This window comes from Spermophilus citellus (assembly GCF_964194105.1).
Source record: "Spermophilus citellus genome assembly, chromosome: 9".
In the NCBI taxonomy this organism is placed as follows: domain Eukaryota; kingdom Metazoa; phylum Chordata; class Mammalia; order Rodentia; family Sciuridae; genus Spermophilus; species Spermophilus citellus.
Window position 1 is genome coordinate 128,975,373 of NC_138191.1, and position 14,622 is coordinate 128,989,994.

At 51.9% G+C, this 14,622-nt stretch overlaps 1 protein-coding gene across 3 annotated transcripts in view; it reads right to left on the minus strand.

Moving 5' to 3' along the window:
- TMEM51 (transmembrane protein 51) overlaps positions 1–14,622 on the minus strand; it is a 48,351-nt gene that overhangs the window by 31,758 nt on the left and 1,971 nt on the right. The gene's annotated exons all lie outside the window — the stretch shown is intronic.

Consider the following 14,622-nt stretch of genomic DNA (forward strand, 5'->3'; position numbering starts at 1 on the left):
TCCAACACCAGCGTCCTCAAAGCTGCCACTTCCCGGGCGCAGACCAAGCATCTTAGGAGCCAAATCAAAGGACCCCACCCAAGTCCCGACAGAATAAAGCACTCAACAGAAGCACAGAGAGGGTCCCAGAGAGCCACCCGGAGCCGTCCCCAGCCGGCCACGCGAGCAGCCCTCCCTCCCCGCGAGCCAGCTGCTCCCATCTGCTCCTCCTTTGTCAAATGACCCTGCAGGTCCCTCGGTGTCCACTCCTGCCCCTCTCCTCCTCTGGGCTTCCCACTAACAGTGCCAGGGCACACCACTGCCCTGGTGGCCTGGGCCCCTTCCACCCTTGCCACATGACTCCCTCCTCTCAAACTGGCAGCCCAAGGACTGCACCTGCCTGGGGAAGAGTCTTCTTTGGGCGCTAATGCCAGTTACTTGTTTATTTGCTACAGAGTCATTCCAGCGTGGAGAAGGAGCAGGGGTGAGCCCCCAGGCCGAGCCCCAACACCCTGCCTCAACTCTCACCCACAACAGGCACCGGGGCTGAGTCACGGCTCTGCCTTACAGTTTGGGCCTGGCCCCCACTTTGCCACAGTCCCCACCACCCCCTACTGCCTCGCATCCGGCCAGACACTCTCCCCGCCCCTCGCTGCTCCTCGGAGGCACGCGCATCCCAGACTCCTGCCTTCGCCCACGTTCCGTGATCCCCACACTCGTTGCTGCCTCTTCCCTCAGTCTTTCTTTCCGGGGGTGCTCCCTGCACCCCACCCCTACTCCTCAGGCCTGGTGGACTGTCTCCAGTGCTATCCCAGCCCCCACCGCCGTCATGTCTCTGTGTCCCTCACAACATCAGAGGACGCCCACAGAGCCCCCGCTCCTGGGGAGGACCCAGACCACCCACCCACCCTTAGACCTACGTCAGGGTCCTCAATGATGGCTCCATGTGGGGCCCTGTGACCCCTGCACCAGTGACCCCAGGGCCATGCTCTCTGCCAGGAAGATCAGCGCAGCCTCAGGGGCACACCTAAGGGCGACACTGATCCAGTCTCCCTGCTTGGCTCCCCCCGGCTACCCACCAAGGCCTGCCCTACCCCCACGTCTCATTCCCCCTTCTCTCGGAAGCCTCCAAGGCCAGTGGACGGGGCTCTCCTCTCCATGACTCGCAGACACAGGTCACTTGTACTAGCCGGAGACCACTCGCCAATTAGAGCTGTCTGCAGGGTGTCATTTTCATTCCCGTGTCTCTAACTGCATCCTAAGTCAAGCAGGCAGGATAAACGCCTGTTCTTCCTGTGCCTCCGGGCACCTCCCATCTCCCGGGAACTCCTCTAACCGGGCACAGAACTGCGTGCCTAGCAAAGTTGACCAATCTCTCTGGACTTCACTCATTCATGTCAGCAAACGTTAACTGAGCGACTACTGGGTCCAGGCTAAGGAAAGGCCTGTTCTTGTGAAATTTCTGTTCTACGGAGAGGCAGTTAGAGGGATGGCCTACCCAGAGAGGCACGGGAAAACAAACAGGATGGTGTAGGAGTAAAGGAGGAGGGAGGGTGGTTCAGACACAGACACCAAGCAGAGTTTAGACTGATACAGTGAAATGACGGGACCCCATCACTGAAGGCTGGAAGAGTGTGCTGGAAGTGAGAACCCTCCCTTCATTCAGAGATGCCCCTCCACTTGTCTCTGAGCCTCTCTGCCTAATGCTGATGGCTGTCCTTGAAAGGCCCTCTGTTAGTCAGCTTTCTGTTACTATAACAAAATACCTGACATAATCAATTTATTAGGAGGAAAGGTTTGTTCTGGCTCTTGGTTTCAGCCCATGGTTGCTTGGTTTTGTTGCTATGGGCCTGTGGTGTCAAAGCATATCGTGGCAGGAGCATATGGCAGAGAAGGGCTGCTCACTTTGTGGCAGTCAAGAAGCAAAGACAGAGAAAGAGGAGGAGCTGAGGCCCAAGATCCTCTTCAAGGGCTTCATGCGCAATGACCTAACTTCCTCCCACTAGGCCCCACCTCCTAAGGCTCTACCCCCTCCCAGTAGTGTCACAGGCTGGGGACCAAGATTGCAACAAGCTTGGGGGACGTTCAAGAGCCAAACTATAGCAGGCCCCTCCCTGGGTGCCCCGCCCCTCCCGGCCTCGTGCAGTTGAAGTGCAGAACCCTGTGTCCTCCCGGCTGCTTCCCCTGACAACCCCTTTAGATGCCGCTTCAAAGTCACGGCCCCACTATGGAATCGCCTGGTCCAGAGGCACAGCTGTGGTCCACTGGGGAGGTGGCCACAGGAGTGTCACCAGCATCCGGGTGACAGATGCAGAAACACAGTCACCGGAATGTTCGGCATGGGGTGAAATGTCCCTGACCCCAGGGTTAAGAAGGGGTGTTCCAGGGACAGCAGGGCTGGAAGGCAGCGTGGCCGCCACAGGGATCTTTTTTTTTTTTAAGATGGAGTTTGTGAAATTCACCTAAAGAAGAAGTAAGCAAATGGTATCTACACGAAACAACTGGGAAAAAAGTCCTTTAATGAGGTTGATGGATCTACCCAAGCCTCCCCACACTGAGCCGCAGCCCAGGGCTATCGGCTTTGGAGGGCGGAGATCTACTGGTGGAGAGATCTGAGCAAGGTGCTAAGGCAGCCAATGCACATTTCTTTCCCATGCAAACTCTTCTGGGGGAAAGGCTCTCATTTTTATGTGCTGAACCTGCAAATTCTCACCTGAAGGGCAAGGAAAAATCTCTCTCGATGTACCCATCTTGCTCTTGGAAGAGATTGCCCCTTGGCAACATGGCGTAGAGGTCTATAGAAAGCCCCATTATCTGCTCTTGCAGTTCACACAGCAGACTGAGCTGGGGAGGAGCCACACTCCTGCTTCCCACAGAGGGCGGGCCCTGCAGGGCCCCCTGGGTTCAAAGCCCAGCCCCACTGCACCAGCTGCGGGCCTGTTACTGAAACTGAAAGAAAACCTGAATGAGCCCTCATTGATTTCAGTTGACCCTGCGATGGGCGGAACGTGCCTGGTTCAGTATCATCATTAACCCAGCAAACCTTCTCAAGGGACGTGCAGCAGGTGTGAAGCCTGGGTCCCTGAATGAGCCTGTGGAGTCAAGACTCTCTCTTTCCCTCCTGACAAATTAAATGGTGACCTGAGTATCTTAAGCTCTTGAGCTGCGGGGGGCTTTGCACAGTAGCTGCTGTGCCCTGCCTCGGTTTCCCCATCTGTCCTAGAATGATCCTGAGCACCAAGTGCCTGAATCTATGCAACGGGGACTGGAAAGCTCAGTCATTGCCCCCACTTCCACCACCAACTCCAGACACTGGCCCTATCAGAGACAGTCCCCGAAACATCTGCGACTTGTATCACTACCGGATGCGGCTCTGCCTCCCAGGAATTTCCCTAGACTCTTCTTGAATGTTCTTCAGCCTGCAAGCTTTCAGGAAGCAGGCCTGTCTACTCCTCTGAGAGAAGGTCCCAGGAGCCAGCTCACCCTGAGCAAGAGAGCTAGGCGTGTCCCCAGCTGCCAACCCACTTCCCCCCATGGTGAGTCAGTCAGCGGGCGGGCGGGCGGGCGAGCAGGAGGGATTCTACAAATTGAACCTCCTCCACCGGCCCGGCCAGCGTGGCTCCTCCTAGGCCAAGACCACAGGGTTAAGTCAACGGCTCCACCGGCTCCTGCCACCCGGCTAAGAAGCAATCCTACCTGGTCAGGACCTTGTACCCCAGGTGATCACATACCCACCCACCACACATCTGTAAAGTGGCTGCTGTACCGACTGACCATGCTTCTGTGATGCCAGGCGCCCTTGGAGAATCTGGTGAACGCTACTGACTACTGACAAATGCCCAGATGGACTGCTAGGCGTCAAATTTCAAGAGATTGGTGGATCCTTGAAGGCCCCCAGGGACCCAGATGTGACTTATCACTAGTTTAAAACGACTCGACGATTTCATAAGGATTCTGACCATTGTGACAGCTTATTGCTTTGGTGAACATCTCAGAGCAGCCTTTTAAAGCATCATTAGATGCAGAGACAATTTCTGGAAGTATGTACAAGAAATCAGAAAGCTTGGCATGCTCTGGTAGAAGGAGCTGGGGGCCTGGATTAGACGGAGATTTATTTATTTTTTATTGGATATTCTTTTACATCGATTTGACTTTTTTCTTTTTTGACCATGTATGTACATACATTACTTTGATACTTCAACAAAAACGGTTCATAAGACACTATTTTATTTTATTTTTGGTACTGGGGGTTGAACCTGGGTGCTTAATCACTGAGCCACACCCCAAGCCCTTTTTATATTCTATTTTGAGACAGGGTCTTGCTGAGCTGCGCAGGGCCTTGCTAAATTGCTGAGGCTGGCTTTGAACTCGAGATCCTCCCCAGCCTGCCTCAGCCTCCTGAGCCGCTGGGATTACAGGCACGTGCCACCAGGCCCAGCTAAAACACTATTTTAAAAATGAGAAAAATAATTTACAAAAATAAAATAAAATGTTATTTCAGTTAAAACCTGTTCCTGTCCCATGGATACCTCCATGTCTGTGACCGGCAAGGGACAGGTCAGCTTCTGTTGGGTCTTCGACATAGGTCATCACCGTTCTAAATGGACAGGGCATGTGCTGGCGGGATTTCATAGACCCCTGCACAGACACGGGATCTCCTGCGGGGGGAGGAACTGGCCAAAGCCTTCTGAGTGTGTCCATCTTATAAAAACCCGGAGGCTCCACTCTGAGGTGTTTGCCCAGGAGAAACGAGAACCGAGGTTGGTGCTAAGACCTGCTGGTGGTGGGTCAGTTACCATCGCCCCAAACTGGAAAGAGTTGAAACATTCTTCAACATATGAGGGGCCTAAGAAATGGGGGCTCATGCACACACCAGAGCCACAGGGGAATCTCAGATGACTCAGGTTAAAAGAAGCCGGTCTCCAAAGCGTTGGTTTTATGCGATTCCATTTATATGACGTCAAGCAGAGGGTAAAGCTAAGGCAGAAAGCAGATCAGTAGTGGCTGGGGACAGAGGCAAGGTGGGACTGATAACTCCTGGTGGCAGGAGAGGATGGTGGGGGGAGTGATGGGAGTCAGGTGACCGCATGTGTCCCAACTCGGAACTGTTCATCACAACAGTGGGTTTTACAGCCTGTGAGTTTAAATCACACACGGTATAGGCAACACCCGGAGGTGTTTCGTCACCACTGCGTCTGTGCCCACTGTTGCTGCCGTGTGTACCTCGGTCACCCGGGGCTCCTGAGCCTGTCAAGGGTGGCTGTTCCAAGGCTGAAAAGGACCCTCCAGCAACGTCCTAAAAGCCCTTTACAGTTCACAAAGCACCGAACCTCCTCGTAACCCCTCAGGACCCACAACAAGCCCTTGGGGGTTTAAAAAAATAAAAACTGTTTTCTCTTGCTATAAAAACAATGCTTGTTTGTTAAACACAGATTAGTCAATCTAGATTAGCAGAATGAAATCAAAACCACCCACACCAATCAGGGCCCATCTATGATGCCACCCAGGAGGTCTGAACTTCCCTGTGTCATGTAGACAAGCATACCCTCCAGGGACCTGCTGCAGTTCCACGCCTCACCTTTTAAAAAATTGAGATGTAATGAATAACCACCCACGCCGGCTGCGTCACCCGCACTGTCATTTTTGGTGGATGAGGGGTCTTCTAGGATTGCAGGACCCAGGATTTATGGCCAATCCCCAATTGCCACATTTAGAGTTGGCCTCTAATTTTATTGTATTATAAAATTATTATTATCTATTCCTATTTTAGAAACAAATGGTGTTGAAACTCACCCCATGCCCAACCAGGATTTGTGACCCCAGATAGAAATTGCTACTTTTTAAAAAAGCCTTGCTATGCATTTTCCTCTCATTTGCTCTCCCATCATGAGCACAGGATGGCACCACCTCCCAACACCAGAAATCTTTTTTTAACTTAAGATTTCAAAACTCCTAAAATATTTCCAATTTCATACATGAAAGGCAGCATGGTTTGAATTGGCATTCCTTAAATGCCACAAGGTGAAATCAATCTCTCTCTCTCTCTCTCATGCACCTACTGCACAAGAGCATCTCTTCATCCTATTTCCAGAATAGGGCATGTGGCTTGTCCTTGCTGACACCAAAGTCCCCGTGTGTGTCCAGAGAACCATCCCTTGTCCGTCATGTGTTGCAAATACTGCCCCCGTTTATCACAGGACATATTAATTTTTAGCAACCTAATCTATCGATCATTTTCTTTATAATTTCACCTTTTACCATCATGCTTAGTAACTTTGGAGAGGGGAAACTTGGCAGACGCCACCTCAACCAGTGGTCAAGGTCAACCAGAACAATAAATAAATCGTGCGACTATATGTAAATCCTGATGTGACGCAATGGGAAGGGCATTTCCCCTATGTAGGATTCCTTCCCAAACACAGAGGCCCCGTCTGATCGTAAGAAGACACCACACAAACCCAAAAGAGGGACATCTACAAAATACCAGCCAGTTCTCCTCAAAGCTCTCAAGGTCATGAAACTCAAGGGAAGACTGAGAAGTTCACACAGATAAGAAGAGTCCAAGGGGCCAGGACGACTCAATGCAAGGCAGGATCTTGGAAGGGATCAACAGCAGCGGGAAGCTAGCTGGTGAAGTCCAAATAAAGCCTGAGCTCAGTCAGTCCTAATTCGAAGTCCGTAGTTTTCAGAAATACGGTGGCTCTCCAGATCCAGGGGTTCTGCACCCGAGGATTCAACCAACTTCAAATAGAAAACATATATATTTTTAAATTGTATGTGCAGACTTCCACCCACCCCCGTCCTTATTCCCTAAACAGAACAAGAGAACAACCATTTGAATATTATTTGCATTGTAATTCAATGTTGGAAGCAATCTAGAGATGGGTTTAAAGTCTGCTGGGGGTGTGCATAGATCATATGCAAATACCACATCGTTTTCCATAAGGGACTTGAACATCCTTGGACAACTATATTTAAGATGCTAACATTAGGGGACAGTTAGGTGAAGTGTTTATGGAAACTTTCCGTACAACTCTGAGACTTTTTCTAGAAATCTAAAATTATTCCAAAAATAAATAAAAAGCCTTGGCTTAGGAATGTTGCCAGACGCACAGCTGGTTTCTAATTTTGTTGCTACTATAAAAAAAAATAATAATAACTGTGGACCTTCACTGCTCACATCGTTATTAAGTGTTTCCTTGGGATAAAATGTTGGTCTTGAAATTACTGAGTTTGCAAAAGTTTTTGGACAATCTGGGCAGAAAGGCAGAGAGAATAGGACGGGGAAAACCCTTTGGGTTCCTGAGGAGGAGAAAGGGGGTGTGGAACGTGGTCCCCTGTGACTGCTGCGGCCAGGGCAGCGGTCACAGGTCTGGAAAGGTCAGCTGGGGCCAGATCTGAAGAGCCTGGTGGGTCTTCAGAGCGTTGTAAGCTAAAGCCTTTGGCCGAGCTTGGCTGCAGGTCGCCCGGATCCGCAGAGATTTTAATTCAGGGCTCGACGCGGTTACTGATTGGTTAACTGACTCCTCCTGCTGCCCAATGAGGTGTAGGCTCCTGAAGACAGGGACCACGCCCCTCCCAAGCACCATTCACCTCAAAGCCTAGAAGGACACCAGTTCTGGAGAGAGAGGGGGGAACGCGGATGCTGAGTCGTGTTTCCAAGATGCTTTCCCCCCAGTTTTTCATGGTGATAAAAGTGTGCACAACACAAAGTTTACTATCTCACCATTTTCAGTGTAGAGTTTGGTGGCATTTAGGATGTTCATGTGGCTATCACCAACACCCACCCACAGAACCCTGTTCGTGGTGCAAAACTAAAACTCGCTTCCAAAACACAACCCCCCCCCCCCCCCCCGGCCCCCAGCCCCGGGGGCCATCAACCTACCCTCCGTCTCTGCCTGCTCTAGGCGCCCCGTGGAACTGCGATCCGACAGAGCCCAGGTGCACCAATAGCTCCTCAAGACCCTGCTTCGAGTTCTTGTGAGTGGACAGCAGGAAGCGGAATTGCTAGATCACATGGCCCTTCGATTTTATTTACTTATTTATTATTATTATTATTATTATTATTATTATTATTTGAGGAACTAACAAAATAGCTTTTAAGAAGAAATTATGTAAAAGTTTTTTTCCCCACCCCCACCCCTCACAGCTCATACCTCCGGATCTTTGCACAGCTGCGCCCCCCCCCACCCACAACAGGAAACACTCTGCTATGTAGAACTTCTATGTCCCCTTCCGATTTCAACTCAGACTTCACTCATCCTTCTCTCAGGTTGAGCCTCCGCCTTCCTGGCCCTGGGCTTCCGGATCACTCACTGGCTCTATTGCTTTGGTCCATTCCCTGTGGTCTCGCCAGGAAGATAGGCTCCCCCTCCGGGAGCAGGAGCTGCCTGTTTACCGGCTGCACTCAGCCCAGAGCAGTGCATTGGTTCAAAGCCTTCTTCCCTGGAGACACAAGCTGCAGCCATCACTGTTTGAAGATAATAGTCACCCAGAGGCTGCACTGGCACATAATCGCTGACCTTCCAAACTGCAGGGAAGGATCTGTCAGACCCAGGTTTCCTCTGTGTCTGAAGTGAGGAAGGTTTGAGAGTCCTTTCTTTCTTTTCTTTTTTAATCTTGTCCCTCCCACCCAATATCAACACACCACTCCTCGGCCTCACCACCAGGAACCTGCTGGCAGGGTGGGGAAATTCACAAGGGCCAGGGAACTCAATCCAACCTATTTCTCTTTCTCTCTGGCCAGATCAGATGTGAAGAGGAAACAAAATTATAAAATCCACCCAGAGTGGCTTGGGGTGTAGCTCACTGTCACAGCAGTTGCGTAGCCTGTGTGAAGCCCCAGGTTTAATCACAGTGCTCCGCGCCCCCCCCCAAAAAAAAATCCATCAAGATTTAGAGCCACGGATGTGTAACCGAAGTGATTCTGCAATCTGCATTTGGGGTAAAATTGGGGGTTCATAACCCACTTCAATCTAATGTATGAAATATGATATGTCAAGAGCTTTGTAATGTTGTGAACAACCAATAAAAAAAATGCATTTTGACACATCATAAAAAAAAAAGATTTAGAGCCACCTGGTTCTGCACCTTGAATAGGGGACAGGGCAGAACCTTCTGGAGACTGTACATGGTGTGAGGCTGTGATCTCTAGAAGCTGCCGCCCCCAGCTGAGTTCTTGTCCTGGTTTTGCCAGGGGCTGTTGGGTGGTCTGCATCATGAGGTCAAGCTCCAGGGGCATTAAAGAAAAGAAATGCCCAAACAGGAGCCGCCTAATGTTTGGTGCATTGCAGCCACATAAACGGAGATCAGCGTGGTGGTTTCAGGCTTTATGGTAAACGTCAATCAAAGCACACACAACCGCGTGGCCCTCAGGGGACAGAGCCCCTCTGTGTGTTTCAGGCCAGTTGCTGTCTTCGTAGTGGCTTTATGTCCTCATTTAGACGCTATGGCTTGGATCTGGAATGTCCACCAAAAGTTCATGTGCTCTTGGTCCCCAGTGCAGCAGTGTCCAGAGGTGTCCAGGGCTCTTAGGAAGTGAGTGGACCAGGGGCTCTGGGCTCATTGGGGGATTAGTCCACTGATGGCTTCATAACTGGGTGGACTACTGGGGGGGGGGGGGACTCTGGAGGTGTGGCTAGCTGAGGAAGCAGGTTCCTGGGGCCTCTCCGGAGAGAGCAGAGCTTGTCCCCAGCCCTCCCTCCTCTCTAATTCTCAGCCCTGGGGAATTGAGCAGGTTTTCTCAGCGGCGGCCTCTCCACCGCGATGCTCCGCCTCACCACAGGACCCAGCCGCCCGTGGACTCAAACTCCTGAAGACACGAGCCAAAATAAATCTTTCTCCCTTTTAAGTTTTTTTTTTTTTTGTTTTTTCCCCCAGATATTTTGCCACCATAACAAAAAGCTGACTTAACAGTCTCCCCATGGAGAGTCGTATCAATGGGGGGGCCGAGGGTTTGGCCACCCCCTGCCAAGGGCCCAGCCTCTCTCTTCTGGCCTTAGTTGCTGGCCCTAAGAATGAGGAGCTAGGCGAACAGTGCTTTCCAGTTTTCTGACCTATTCTACTTTTAAAGTCTCAAAATTTTTAAGGGGTCTCTCACACCCCTAACATCTGGAACATCTGCAAGCTGAGCGTCCTTCCTGCTGGCCCCATCTCCCGACCCTCAGCCCTGTCCCCACAGACCCCTGAGTTACTTCTGGGACAGGTCCAAGGAATCCCAAGTTTCCCAGGATCACGGTATAAGATCCTGTGGACTGCAGCAGGGTTTTCTAAGGCTCGTACCCCACAGTAAGAAATCCCTGTTATGGGGTGACTCCGTCCACACCCACAGGCAGATAACCAACAGCTTTCCTGAAGAAAGAATGCTTCTCAGGGCTGGAGGTGTAACTCAGTGGTGGAGCACATGCCTGACGTGCCTGAGACCCTGGGTTTGATCTGGGGGGGGGGGGGGGGGGCAGGACCGGGGACTTCTCAAGATGAAGCCAGTTTTAAAGACAGGTAGTTAGTGAAGTTAGGTAAATCGGTCTAATACTGAGTTAAAAAAAAAAATAGAGGCCATTATTGAGAATGGAGTCCAGGAAAGCAGAGCAGCACTTGGGGAAATTGAAATGTTAACTTCCCCGGAATCCATCCTAAGTAACTATGAATGAATCAGCTCCCAGCAAACAGGGAGGTGCTGATCCAAAACCACCCCAGGCCCTTCCTGCCCAGATCACTCCTCCAGCCCACCTGTCCCCCACCTTGTGGGCCTTCATTCTATAGCTACAGGATAAAGGGAAACAAAGGACATGAATGTGAAAAGTAAAAAGAAGACCTTAGCTATAAAAGAGGGAAGACCCCCCTTCCACGGATTCCACCTTCTTCCTCCGGGGAAGAGTCTTTTCTGCTGTCCTTCATAAAGCCTCTACTTTCCAATCTTCCCTTGCCTGGTGCTTCTCTGGTGTTATACTTCAGCATTCGGGGAAGCAGGGACTCCTCACCAGTAAACAGCGGTAACAAGGACAGGAAATGATCATTTTCTATTTTTCTCCATTTCTCCTTTAAAAGACAGCTGCGAAGCCACTTCACTGCCGGTCAAACCCACTAATGAGCTGCTGCTCACGGTCTGTCAAGGTTAGCCTAGAAAACATCCCAGATCATCCTTAGGACTTCTAGCAGTGCGGAGGATGTCTGGTGCTAACAAAGCTGTGATCCTGTTAGAGGGGGTGACCTCACCCCAAGAGATCCCAGAGGTGGGGTGATCTCCCTGCCTCCCCTGTCTGGGAGACAAACTCTCCGCACACTGATGCCATTGAAATACCTCCCTCCCAAGAGGCAGCACTTAGATGAACAAATACCGGCTTTCCTAGGGACCTGCTCCTACTGCCCCATGCCTAGCCCCAGGAGATCTGGGACCAGGGGTGGTGGTGGGGTGTGAGCACTGGCTGCTTAAAATGAATACAGCTAAAACTCAGAAGCCACCTGGCTCGTTCCCTGCAGCCCTGTGATCTTTGGGTCACATCCATTCCACCCAAATGGCTGACTTCTTCCACTTCCTAGAACCTCAGTGAGAATCTGTTTGTGCTTTAGATTTTGCAAATATCACTCCTTCCCAAACACCCACAGTGATGCAGAAAAAAAGTCCCACAGTGGTAGGTGACAAATTTCTTATGCACTTGGCAGAAAGAATTCTGGCCAAGGCAGCTGATCCAGCGCTAAAGGATGGCCTCCCAAGTACCTGCTGGCCACCAGCTAGAAGAAGGAGAGAACTGGCAGCTAGAACTTGTGTGGAAAAACTGTCCCCTGGGGCTAATACCCCTGAGGGTGACACATGGAAAAGCAGGAAGATGAAATGACAGAGTGATCAAACTAACACACCACCTGCCCAGGTCACCGCAGTATCAACAGAGGCTGCTGGCATCTGCAGCCATTCCTTCCAGGTTTTTACAAGAATATGTCCGTCTGTCCTCTGGGAAGAGAACATTCCCTGGAGAGCCACAGTATAAAGTCAGCTTAGCAGAGCACCAAAATCCCAGTTGCCACGGTGCACCCCATGTCTTTTGGGGGGTCCTCGGCCTTACTCCTTTTGACACATCATGTGGACGCCCTGAAAATATTGGGAGTGTGGAGAGAAAGGGACCCCAGGACAGGGAGGAGGCTCTGCTTTATCTTCTTACCCACCCCCAACCAAGCCATCCTGAAAATCATCCAACACAGAATTGGGGAGCCTGGGGTCTATTCCTGACCTTGGTCTCAGACAGTCCCTTCCCTTCCTCGGGCCTCGGTGTCCCCACGTGTAGGAGGGTGGACTTGCTGGTCCAGTACTCTGACCAGAGCTATCAGTCGGCGTTCAGGCTGGAGGATGCTGCGAATGGCAGATCTAGGGCAGGAGAGAACAAGGCCCGCTCGGCTGCTGGGCCCAAGTAAACAAGCCCAGCTGAGGGCCAAGCCTGCCCGGAGAGGTAGCCGGGCTGAGGGGAGGGAGGAGCTGGGAATCAGCCCAGAGGGTGGCGGGGAGAGGGAGAGCTTAGCGGAGACCCTCAGAGAAGATCTCTGGCCAGTGTCTGGTGGCTGTTCTGGGCGGGGTGGGACAGCTGGCAGGAAAACCAAGAAGCAGGCTGGTTCTCCAGGGAACACCAGCTCCCCGGAGGGGTGGCCTTGGCACCAACTGCTCCATCTAGGAGAGGAAGAAAGAGTCCCTGCCAGGCCAGCCTGGGCCTCTGGTGTGGGCTGCGGAGGAGCAGGACTCTATGAAGCTTCCAGAAAGATGAGATGCTGAGGAACCGTCACACCAGGGGCATGACTAAAACAAGTCTTTGACCTGAATGTGGCCAGGCCACCTGGGATCGGGCACAGACACCAGGGGGTCTAAGGGGATTGGGGTCCAGTCCCAGTTTGGCTGCTGTCCTGCTTGTCCTTGGGAAATCCCTCCCCCTCTGAGTTTCACTGGTCAAATCAGACTGGCAGCTCTGACAGCCTGAAGCCTCCCGCACCTGAGGTATTCTGGGGTCCTCTGTCACCTGCGAGCAAAGGGAGATCTGCAGCTCCGATTGCAAGGCTCTCCCCAGCTTCAGGGCAGAGACCACAGAAGTGAAAGCAAAAGCCAGCAGCCCCAGCAGATCCTCATGAGGCTTCTGGGCTGCTGGAACATTCCTGGCACCTTGGGAGGCAATGCTTTCACGCTCTCCAATCCCATCTGGGTCCAGAACTGGGACAAGAGAAGCCAAGGACCCAAGTGCCTTGCGCTCCAGCCTCCTCCAGCCCAAGATTTCTGAGGGGTTCTCTGCCAGCAAGACAGCATTCCCAGAACTGTGACTAGTAAAACCAGGGCCTCCCAGGAAGCAGCTGCCCGAGGCAAAAGTCAGTGAGACCCACCCCCTGGCTCTGGCATCCCTCCCAGATGGGGAAGCCCCCGGACCTTGTGACAGTGGAGCCCAAGGGCAGGAGAGCTGGAGGGTTGGGGCCCTGCACTCATCACCTCTCTCTGGCAAAAGAGAAGGCTGGAGGTTGGACCTCTCAGGGAGTCCCCAAATCTTATGCTGAACCAGTGGTCCCATGTGAAGGTCACATGTAATAATCCCTGCCTCTGTTGAGGCCTCCCATGTGGCTCCCCGCTGCCACTGCCCACCACCAACCTGCAGCCGGCTTTTTCTCTCCTAGAGATGTGATCTCTCCATGCAGCCAGAATTATCTTCTAGCCTTTTTTTTTTTTCTTTTCTTTTTTTTTTTTTTTTTTTGCAGTGCTGGGATTGAACCCAGGGCCTGTGTGTGCTGGGCAAGCACTGTACCGCTGCTGTGTCCCCAGCCAGAAGGTAGTTAGTGCCTACCCACAGAAAGGGCTCAGGTAACATCTGCTGGATGGTTCCAAGAGAGCCCTGCGGGTCCAGTGGGCCCATTCCAGACTCGTCCCTACTCCCTTCCTGGTTCCCCATACTCCCAGTAGCCCACCCTCCCCACCTGAGTCCTCCCACCCTCCACCTTCCAGACACCCTTCCTCCCAGGTCTCCTGTGGACTCCAGTTTCCTGTCGACTCATCTAATATTCTTTCTTTGCAGGACCTCCCTTCCCAGTTATTTTCTTTCTAGCATTCTCTCTTAAGACTGGTAACACAACGTACTCCAGAGTACCTGCTCTGTACTCCGCACAGACACCCCACTTTGCCCTGGGAGGTCGCCATTCCCATTTCACAAAAGAAGAAACAGAGGCACAGAGGGGTGAAGTGACTGACCACCATCTGTCACGAATGGTGTGGCCTGACTGTAACAACCACCCTCTGTGACACTCGCCACTACTGTCCAACTCATTCACTAGGCTGGGAGCTCCCCAAGTCCTCTAGAGCCTAGGGGACAGGACAAGTCCTGAGCCACGCTCCGAACGTTCAGGACACTATGAGAAACAGCTTTGTGGTCAATCTCCTCCCCTCACCTTCCTATTGCCCTTTTCTCCCACTCTCGTGTGTGTGTGTGTGTGTGTGTGTGTGTGTGTGTGTGTGTGTTTTGGGGATGGGGGTACATCTGGTAAGAAAGGGAGGAAATATCTGGAAGGAAATGGGCTCCTTCCCAGATCCTTTTGGCCCCGCTCCATCAGGTCGGGATCCTGGTGGGACAAGTCCAAGGGTGGAAGTTGTTCTCAGGTGGACCTTTCACTACAGGAGCTAGCTTCCAA